We start from the raw sequence: 11,878 nt of genomic DNA on the forward strand, positions 1-11,878 counted from the left end.
ACATTGATTGTCCGGAGAGATCAACACTGCCCCAACGCCATGACCTAGAATGTTTGACGCTCCGTCAAACCATACAGTCCATTTGTCCCGATCTTCGTCCAACTTTTCCTCGAACAAGGCCATGATGTCCTCATCCGGGAATTCCGGATGCATGGGCTGGTAGTCGTTAAGAGGCTGTTGAGCCAAATAATCTGCCAAAGCGCTTCCTTTTATCGCCTTTTGGGTGACGTAGACTATATCAAACTCAGATAGCAAGACTTGCCACCGAGCGATTCGTCCTGTGAGAGCTGGCTTTTCAAAGATGTACTTAACCGGGTCCATTTTGGATATCAACCAGGTAGTATGACTCAGCATGTACTGCCTTAGGCGATGGGACGCCCATACTAAAGCACAACACGTTCTTTCGAGCAAGGAGTAATTCATCTCACAGGTCGTGAACTTCTTACTTAGGTAGTAAACAGCGCGCTCTTTCTTCCCGGATTCGTCATGCTGCCCTAGCATACACCCCATTGACTCGTCCAAGATTGTCATGTACAAAATGAGAGGCCTTCCAGGTACTGGTGGCATAAGCACAGGAGGATTCATTAGGCACTTTTTGATCCTTCCAAAAGCCTCTTGGCAATCCTCATTCCACCGATCAGTTTGGTTTTTGCGCAAGAGTTTAAACAACGGCTCACAAATGGCTGTGAGCTGCGATATGAATCTGGCAATATAATTCAAGCGCCCCAGGAAACCTCGGACTTGCCTCTCTGTACGGGGTTCCGGCATCTCAAGGATAGCCTTCACTTTTTCGGGGTCTACCTCTATCCCTTTCTGGCTTACAACGAAACCAAGCAATTTCCCTGATTTGACCCCAAAGGTGCACTTAGCGGGGTTCAACCTTAATTGATATTTCTTAAGCCTTTCGAACAACTTCCGCAGGTTGACAAGGTGTTCTTCCTCAGATTTAGATTTAGCAATTATGTCGTCCACGTAGACCTCGATCTCTTGATGCATCATATCATGGAACAAAGCTACCATGGCCCGCTGATAAGTTGCCCCGGCATTCTTGAGTCCAAAGGACATCACCTTGTAACAGAACGTTCCCCACAGGGTGACGAAAGTAGTCTTTTCCATATCCTCGGGTGCCATCTTTATCTGATTGTAACCAGAGAAACCATCCATGAAGGAAAATAAAGCGAAATTGGCCGTGTTATCTACGAGGATATCGATGTGTGGTAACGGAAAATTGTCCTTGGGACTGGCCCGATTCAGGTCCCGGTAATCTACACACATTCGTACTTTCCCACCCTTTTTAGGAACTGGTACGATGTTGGCAACCCATTCTGGATACCGAGCGACGGCCAGAAATCCAGCGTCAAACTGCTTCTTCACTTCTTCTTTTATCTTCAAGGACGTTTCGGGTTTCATCCTCCTCAATTTCTGTTTTACTGGGGAACACCCGGGATTCAGAGGCAATCGGTGCTGCACAATGTCAGAACTCAAACCGGGCATATCTTGGTATGACCAAGCAAAGATGTCTTGGTAGTCTTTTAGCAGGGTTATTAATTCTTCACGGATAGGTGCGGTAATGCCTGCACCTATCTTTACTTCCCTCTTTCCACTGCCAATTCCCAAGTCTACTAGCTCTGTTTCTTCTTGATGAGGCCCCATTTCTTGGTCCTCATGGGCAACCATCCTTTCTAGTTCCGAAGGAAGTCCCACCCCCTCATCTCCTTCATCTTCCGTTTGGTTCATTTCTTGCTCGAAATTGATAGACGGGTCCCAGGTATTAGTACCTTCGGGGGACTCGTCATCGGATCTGCCGTTTCAGAAAAAGAAGTAAACATGCAAATGAATGAGAATGGGTAGAGACTAGGAACAGATGAAGAAAGATCCTTGTATTATAAATTCAAAGACAAAAGACACAAAGCCTTAACAAAATGAAAAATCTAAAGCCTAGGCCCAACTATAGAGCTTTTAAAACCGTAAAGGTTTACATTATGCTTGTTGCGTAAATGCCGGGGCATTCCTCCACCCGCCAATTTCCCAGCTGGAAATCAGGAGGGCACGGTCGGACCAAATCCGAAGTACTTGGAACATCATCTTCACATATCGCGAACACTTGACCTTCGTCTCCCAGACCCGCACTTATAAAGCTTCTACTTATGTGGCAGGGCGGGCTTCCTTCACTTTCTTGTCTCCAACGCGAGCTCTGACCACTGTCCTTCCTTCCCGCGGTGCTTCTTTTCATGTCCGCCTGAGTGGGCTTATAGCCTAAACCATATTTCCCACGATTTCCTTGGGTTTTTATCAGGCTAGTTATGCCGCCATTGTCTTTGCCTAAACCCATCCCGGGTTCATAACCGTTCCCCAACATAACTCGGGCCATCATTACCGCCGCATCGGACAGACAAGGTTGCCCAAAGAGGGAGTCCACGGAGGAAATGCTGACCACCTCAAAAGACTGGAAAGCGGTTTCTAACGATTCTTCTGCGGCTTCCACATAAGGCATGGAGGATGGGCAGCTTACCAAGATATCTTCCTCGCCTGATACGATGACCAAGTGCCCCTCCACTACGAATTTCAGCTTTTGGTGGAGTGTAGAAGGCACAACTCCCACTGAGTGGATCCACGGGCGCCCCAACAGGCAGCTGTAGGGGGGGTTAATGTCCATTATCTGGAAAGTGACTTGACAGGTGTGAGGGCCTATTTGTACTGGGAGATCGATCTCTCCCCTAACCTCTCGGCGAGTGCCGTCGAAGGCCCGAACCACCATTGAACTTGGTTTTAAATGGGAAGCATTGAATGGTAACTTGTCCAAAGTGCTCTTAGGCATCACGTTTAAACTGGAACCATTATCGATGAGTACCTTGGCCACGATATGGTCCATACACTTGACTGATACGTGTAAAGCCTTATTATGCCCTCTCCCCTCGGCGGGGATTTCTTCTTCGGCGAAGGCAAGATAGTTGTTGGCAGTGATATTGTTGACCAGCCCTCCGAAACCTTCTACCGAAATATCTTGGGCCACGTGAGCCTCGTTCAGCACTTTTACTAGCAGAGCCCGATGAGGCTCGGAGCTCATAAGTAACTCTAGCAGCGAGACCCTAGCCGGGGTTTTGTTGAGCTGTTTGATAACCTTGAATTCGCTCTGCTGAATTATCCGAAGGAACTCGCTGGCTTCCTCTAGCGACACCTCCTTTCTACCATCCCTTTTCTCTGGGGGCCCCTTTGCCGGCATATCTTTACTCGAAGCGTGGGGTGCTTCGCCATCTTGTTCCTCCACCACTTTTCCTTTTCCTTTGACGTCGGCGGGTTGGACTGGTAGGTCCGGAGGTGCGAACACACGACCACTACGGGTCACACCGCTCAGCCCCGTGATATTTGTTACTTTAGCTGACAGCGAGCTGACGTCAGTGACTTCTTCTTCCTTCTTCCCCGGAGGTGTATATCTCCACGGGACCGCGTGACTATTTTGATACGGGAAAGGAACAGGTTTGGCCATTAAGGGGTGCCCGGGCTTTTGCGAGGCTGCACTTTTAGTGAAGTATATCACCAAGGGTTTGGGCTTCGCAATACCGATCCCCTCCGTAGATTGCATGCATATATGCGGCTCTTCTTTTCCTTTAATGCCGACTTCTAGTCGACCCTGGTCTATCATCCGTTGTAACAATTCCTCTACTTCCAAACACGTCTCCATGTCATGCATCTCGCCGGGATGTAGCAGACAGGAATCCTCCTTACACCCACTATGGGGAATTACACCTCCCTTTTGTAGGGCCTCAAAGATAAACCTCCTAGGGGTTGCCACATCTCTTAAAGGTTTAGACCTGTGGGGCCTATCGGATTCAACTGCATTAACTGCCCCCCCTCCATGATTGGCGAGCGGGTTGGTCCTCACATTGGGCCGATCCTCTTGGAAAGTCAGCCATCTGGCATCCATTAGATGTTGGACCTTGTATTTAAGGGCCAAGCATTTTTCGATGGAATGCCCCGGGGCACCCCCATGATACTTGCAAGTTGCATTAGGGTCATACCACCTCGGGAAAGGGGGTTCGAAGACCCTTCCGGGAGTTACCACGGCCAAATGATTGGCGATGAGGGATGGTAGAAGATCTTCGTACGTCATTGGGAGCGGGGTGAATTCCGGCAACGGCCTCGGAGGGAAGTTCTTTGTCGTGTTGGAATTACCGGCTGGTCGAGTCGCGTTCGGAGTTGGAACTTGGGGAGTTTCCCTCTGGGTGGGTGCCTTAGGCTGCACGGGTGTTGAGCTAGAGGCGTTCCCAGCATGAGCCGAGAAGCTTGGGTGATGTTGCGCGTACTGATGGGTACCATGAGGTGTTTGCTGGGGTTTGACCCATGCGGGTGTTGAAGAGACGGCATGGGCCTCTCCTTCCTTCCTTTTTGCCCCTGTTGCCCCGATTCTTTTGGCGTTCACGTTTGTGGAGGAAACGTAATCAAACTTTCCTCTCTTCAATCCCACCTCGATTCTTTCCCCGGCAAACACCAGATCCGCAAAGCTGGACGGCATGTAACCCACTAGCTTCTCATAGTAGAACACTGGCAGAGTGTCTACCATCATGGTGATCATCTCTCTCTCAACCATGGGAGGAGCTACTTGTGCCGCCAAATCCCTCCATCGCTGCGCATATTCTTTAAAGGTTTCACCCTCTTTCTTAAACATATTCTGCAGTTGAGTACGGTCAGGAGCCATATCAGAATTGTACTGATACTGCCTTAGGAAGGCGGTAATCAGATCCTTCCAAGTACGGATACGGGAAGCTTCCAAATTAGTGTACCACACTACCGCAGCTCCGGCCAAGCTATCCTGAAAGAAGTGTATCAACAGCTTTTCATCTTTAGAATGAGCGCCCATCTTACGGCAGTACATCTTGAGATGGTTTTTGGGACAAGTCGTCCCTTTATACTTGTCGAAGTCCGGCACTTTGAACTTCGGGGGAATAACAACATCGGGTACTAAGCAAAGATCCGTCATGTCTGCAAACGGATAGTCCCCAAATCCTTCCACAGCCCTCAATCTTTCCTCAAGGAGATCGAGCTTCCTCCTTTCTTCAGTTGCCGGGGGCGGCCCTTCCATAGACAAAACTATTGGCGATGCTGCGATGTTGGGTTGGGACAACGTGCCTGGTGCCGGCCCTTCGGGGATCGGGGGATAAAACTCGACATCCCTCCGAGCATAATCTTGAGGGTCTTTATGGGCTTCGTCGGGCTGCTGAGGAGGCTCTTTTTCATGGACGGGAGAAGCAATGTGGCCCGCATCTTCTTGCAAGATGGGTGGTGAATAGTTGGGCGGCAATCCATAAGGGTAAGCCGCTCGGTTGTATCCCAGGTGAGGGCTGCCATCGTGCCCCAGTGCGTCCCTTCCCCGTCCTACTATGCTTGGGGGAGGATGGTGCGTAGTTGCCAAGAGAGTCGGGTCTGCTTCGGCAGCCGAACTGACAGCGGCGGCAGTGGCCGCATTCTTCTCCATGAGCTGCTTCATACCTAACATGGCCTCCATCATGGAGGCCATTTGTTCTTTCAGAGCCGACATGTCGGCTTTCATCTGTTCCTGTGTCTCCTCTTGATCACCCATCGTTCTAGATTTGGATCTGGTGCGATAGGGATCCCTTGCGGCGCGTTTAGTTATGGTGTTTTCCCTAAAAAACCAAACGTGAGGAGTGGGTAAAGAAAGAAAATGCATGCTAGAGATGAGATGTAGGAGTGATTTGATTTGCACAAGCTTTTTGGAGTAGAAACATGGGACCAACTCATTTTATAAAAAAAGAAATCATATCTAGTCAAGGTCTGAGAGACCATACAAGTTTCTTAACGATTCCTAATTATGTGGGCCATTAAGTCTATCATATGCTGACAATAGCCGAGAAGCCCATGAATCTCTTCGGGGGCGGAGTAGGTGTCTGCCATCGCCTTGGCCTTGGCTAACAATCGGGGAAGTTCTTGACTCCCGTTCAAGGTAAGAGCAAACCGATCCATCCACATGGTTGCCTCTTGGTGTAAAGAGTCGATCACCCTTCCTCTAGCCTCTTTTTCCGCATATACTTGGGCATACTCATCCGCGATTCTATGCTCGTGGGCCGTGGCTAGACCCAACTCTTCTTGGTACTTGGCGATGATAGCTAACATGTTGGTTTCTGTCTCGCATAGACGCTGAGACAAGCTTCTTTTGGACCTTGAACAAGCAATCAACTCCTCTTTCAGAACCATGCTATGTGCTCGCGACTGGTCCCTTTCTTCCCTTCGCAACTTGAGTTCATTATTGCTACCCCATAGAGCTCCGCGAAATTTGTTCCGACCATACTCTTCCTTGCGAACCCTCTTGGTCTCTTGTTTAAGGGCTTTTGCGGTAATTGCATTCTCTTCCCGTAACCCAGCGCACTCCTTCCGAACGTGTGTAGCAGCCAACTTGAACTTCTCCTTGGCGAGTTTTGCCTTTCCTAACTCGCTTTTGAGAGCTTGGACTTCCTCGTCCTCTTCCGGTACTTCAAAATTCTCTTCGCTGACGACTTTTAACTTGGCGAGCCAATCTAAACCTCGTATGCGAACTTTCAGCCATTCGTGGTACCCACCAATGATGCCATTACGAATGCCTCTAAGCTCTTGATTTTTCCTTAACGGGGTTTCCCATGCCTTATGGATTCTTTGTATAGTCTTGGAATTTTGTGCGCCGAGATCCCTCACAAGGAAAGGAGACATGCTTTCTTCTGTTGGTGCTCCCCTCATGGGGTACCCTAGTTGTCTTATAGCGAGCGTGGGATTGTAATTAATACAACCCCTCGTTCCTACCAGCGGAATGTTTGGGTATCTTCCACATGAGAAAAGGACTCCTTCTTTCCCTTCCTTCCATCGGGGGAACCAACTGATTGTTCTACCTCCTATCCCGGCCAAGAGCTGGTCCCAATCTATTCTTCTCTTTTCAGTACATGAGCGATGGCTCAGGAGCGGACATGGATGTCTTGTGTTTTGTTGGAACAAGTGTGAAACCAACCAAACACAGAGGGCGGGTAAGCAACAGATGATCCGTGCGCTACTCTTTTCGCACCTTCGGTCAAATGTGTCAAATAGATCTGCCAAGATAGCTACCACCGGACTTTCCTTGCTATGGTGGTAGGCAAGGAAAGCGTCGATTGCCGCTAGGTCTATCAAACCATCCACGTTTGGAAAGAGGACGACCCCAAAAATTAGCAAAGCTAACACATCCATAAACGGGACCCAGTCTCCTTGATTGGCCATACCCCTCGCCTTGTCTTCTAGGTACTTCTGTGGCAGGCCCGCTATGCCGTTTCGAGTCTGTTTTATGCGGTCCAAACCTCTGGCTGAATCCTTGACCACAGCTGCAATTCTGCTCAAAGAGGGGAGACACCCGGAGGAAAGATATGGTTTCCTTCCCCCGAGAGGACATCCTAGAATTTCCTCAAATTCTTCAATGGTTGGTACTAATTGGAAGTCCCCGAATGTGAAGCATCTCAAGGGCTGGTCGTAGTATTGGGTAAGTGATGCAATGGCTTCTATGGACACCTCTGCTATGGTCAACTCTAAGATCTTTCCGTAAGTCTTGCGGAAGGCTTGCATTTGGAGGGGTTCCATCAACCGCCCTAATTCCTTGATGCTGGTGGTATCTGGGCTTTTGACCTTGACTTGGTAGAACCTCTTGCCGGTTTGATTTGTTCCCATGCTTACTAAAGTGAGATAAAAGCTGGTGCAAATCAAAACTCCGATATCTCATGGGTGGAATGGATGAATGCATGATGGAATGCATATGACACAGATGCAATCTAGGAATGCGGGGGTCCGGGGAATTTGTCCCCTTCTTAGATACGACGTCTAGGGGTAGCAAAATGCCCCAACGCACGTTTTTAAGAAGGCGACACGGACCCTCCGTTGGATCAAGACAGAACCCATATGCAATGCCTATGCAAAAGACACAATGCGGGAACGTACACAGTATGACAATATTTACTGAACATAAGCAAAAGGGTATATGATACTCATGCATGGCAGTGTGAAAAATGGCACGCAGCGTGTTTGCTTCGTGCCCCTATTTAAGGGACCTATAAGGGAGAGAACTAACTAGGCTTTTAGCAATAATCCCCAAGGTAGTTATATCTCTCTTGATGGTTTCTAGAGGTATCATCCCCTTTGAAGAACATATCGTAGCAGTAGGGACTACTAGCAACAATAGGTTTTCAAAGAGAAAAGCTCTAGATGAGGGTTCACTGTAATCAAGCAAGTCGGAGACCTAGCATGATCACAGATTCACCTCCACTCCTTATGTTCCCACGAACCCGGGTATAGGGCCCTTTTTTCACTCACAGTGTGTGCAAATAGTGTTGGTGTTTGTGTGCATCAAATGAATAAATATTTACCTCATGCATACATTTTAAAATACACTAAAAGCAACAAATAGTTTATATACACAAGAACATAAGACAAATAAAGGGAAACCAACAAAGGAGAAAGTCATGATAAAACATTGCACAAGATTAAATGGCCTAACTCTCTAAAAAAAGTCCCCAGTGGAGTCGCCAACTGTCGCAACCTACCCTTCGGCGGGAGGGCGACGCGAGACTCGCGGGATGCGTGTTCCACGAAAGGAATACGCGCGGAGTCGCCACCAACGTTTATTTGAGGAAAACGTCGGAAAAACCGGAAAAGACGCGATCTACGAACTTTTTTTTGAAAGGTTCGGGAGTTGTATTTACGCACGGGGAAGGTATTAGCACCCCACACGCCCGTCCCAAGGGACGGCAGCCTTTAATCGAATGTGCAAACATGACTTTGATTTTTATGTTCCCTTTTATGTTCTTATATCCTTTATACCCTTTTTATATTTTTCCTTTTTTGTGGTCGACAAGGGTGTTTCCCTTTGCTCCTACGTATTCCTCAATTTGGGATGAGAAAATCAGACCTACGTAGTTCTTTCTTATCAAATGATTCTTTTTTACTTAGTGAGAAATTGAAATGACAAACTTCAAAAGCCTATTTTTGTGGACGAGCTTGACTAGGCGAGTTGATTTTAGCCTTAGTTTCACTTTAGTTATTAATCAATTCGATTAAGAATGAGAAATCCCAAAGAGAAAACGTCCGATTGATTTTCCGCTTTATTTTACTAAAAAGATGTTTTTTTTATTATTATATTATTTTTTACTTCTTTTTGATTTCCAACGTGGTTACGGCATGACCGAACGGTCGGAATTTATTTTAACCGAAGTTAATGGATAATACAATTCAAACGTTCGGTGGAAATTTATTTTATTTTTAAGTTGAGCGAGAAACGACTTAAGTAAAATGGCTTAAGCACGTCAACAGGGGGTATAAAAAGTAAACAAAACGAGAATAGAAATGCACGAAACACAATGTGGACCTCTATGGGTGCATAGAATGAATCGAAAAGCTTGGTTCGAGGTACTTACCCGTTGAAGATCGAAGAACGATGAAGAACGAATGAAGAACGTCGAAGAACGGTTGAAACCTTTGCGAGATTCCTCACGGAAAACGTTACGGAAACGTTTCGGAAGCGCCTCGGCTTAGATTTTCTTCACGGAAACAATTTTTCCAAGCAAATTCGAAAGAGAGAGAAGTGCCTAAAGGGCTGGGGTCCTTTCCTTCTTCATTTCCTCCCCTATTTATAGCAAAATAGGGGAGGTGGTTGCCGCCCAGCTCGCCCAGGCGAGCAAGGTTGCTTCCTCCAGAAGCAACCGCCTTCTGGAGGAATCTTCTGGAGGGCCCAAGTGGGCCTGGGTGCTATTTGCACCCCCATTTTTACTAAGTACACCCCCCTCTGCTATTTTTTGGTGATTCTTTTTTCGTAAAGTTACGGAAACTTACGAATTTCGTAACGATACTTGTTTTCTTTCCGTAATGTTACGGAACCTTGCGGATTACATAATCATCCCCTTTTTGACTTACGGAATGTTACGGAACCTCACTTAATTATGCAACGATGCTTCCATTTGATTTCCGGTGTGTCACGGAAACTTACGGATTGTGCATCAATATTTTTTTGGTTTTTCGGCATGTCCTGGAATTTCACAAATCGCCTAATGATGGGTGCCAAGCACCTCACGAGGACCAAAGAATGGTCGCATGTCATCAAGCAAAGGTTCCCGGACGAAATTAGGGTATGACAATATGCAAGGATGTGTTCGTATGGACTTCGGTCTCTCAATCTTGTTTTGAGCAACTCAAACTGGCCATGACTCAAGCCTTGTTTTGGCTCTCCCAGATTTTAATGCACCATTCATCATTGTAATAGCTGCTTTTGGTACCGCCATAGGAGCTGTTTTAATGCAACAGGGCCACCCAATTGCATTCTTCAACAAACCTTTTGGACCCTGATTACTCCATGCTTCCACTTATGTAAGAGAACTTCACGCTATTGTTACGACCGTTCGCAAATGGCGACAATATTTGTTCGGGCATTCATTCACAATCTTGACTGGCCATAAGAGCCTCCGGGAACTCATGTCCCAGGTAATTAAGACTCCAGAACAATATTACTATCTGTCCAAGCTTTTGGGGTATGATTATTCAATCCAATATAAGTCAAGTGCCTCCAATGTTGTCACATATGCTCTTTCTCGATCTGCCCCTGCTACTCCTGGCCAGCTCCTCTTACTTTATGTTCCCAATTTTGACTTTATCGACGACCTTCGTCGTACCTTGCATGCAAGCCCCGCCTTTCAGGCTCAGCTATCTAAGGTCCGGGACACTCCTTAAGACTACCCCGACTTTTGCATTCATAATGAGCTTCTGTTCTTTCACAGACGCATTTGGTTAGACACAACAGATTCCTTTATCCCCAATCTCTTGCTCGAGTTTCATGCTACTCCCTTGAGGAGCCATTTGGGAATAGCCAAGACCATCCACAGACTCCAATCCAGTTTTTATTGGGTCACCATGTGTCAAGATGTTACGAAGTTCATTAATTTTTATATAAATTATTTGTAATTTAATATTTCAAAATGTTAATTATATTAATTATTTATCAAAAGATATAATTGTTTTTTATGTCACGAAAATAAATTATAATTGAGTTTACACTAAATTTTCAATACTTTTATTTTCAATATACACTAACAAACAATCATTTAAAAAATTATCTTTTATATCATGGTAAAAAACACAAGGTTTAATAGTCATGCAATAGTATAAAATATTTTTACATTATGGTTGAATCTCACTTCACCTTAATATGACTTTTAGAATAACTATTATTAAAGTCAACAAACTTACCTAATAATAAATAATAGTAAATACCTAATTTCATGCTTAAAAATTTATTTTGTTAATATATTAGTCCTGAAAAATGAAAAACTATTTTTTATACTTGAATGAGTAAAAAATGAAGGCTAGTCTTGGAAAAATGAAAAACTATATTTTGCTAACAAAATCAAATCAAGGCTAGTTACTTGGTTTCTATTATTGAAATTAGTACATAACAACAAAATCGAATGACTAACTAAAATCTTATACTTAATTTGTGGGCTTAATATCATAAGTCATATAGGTATAATTTTTCATGATGTATTGAGAGAAAATTCACGACAAATTGACAATAGAAGATAATTATGTTCATCTATATTTATATTAAAATTAGGTGAGGATTAATTTTTTAATTTATAATACACAATAAACAAGTTTTTTTTTAAAGATATAATAAAATTATTTGATTTCAAAACAAATATAATTATTTGAAATTTCAATGTTTATCTGAGTAAATAGTTATTTTTGTCCATGAATGTGTAGAGCTTTAATAAATTCATCTTTGAAAGATGAAAATTCAAATTTTAGACCCTAAAAGTGAAAAAAATATGATAAATTCATCTATCCATTAACTTTCTTTTGCTGTCCTTAATGAAAGAGTCTGCGTGTT

Source organism: Glycine soja, chromosome 5 (assembly GCF_004193775.1).
Source record: "Glycine soja cultivar W05 chromosome 5, ASM419377v2, whole genome shotgun sequence".
In the NCBI taxonomy this organism is placed as follows: Eukaryota; Viridiplantae; Streptophyta; class Magnoliopsida; order Fabales; family Fabaceae; genus Glycine; species Glycine soja.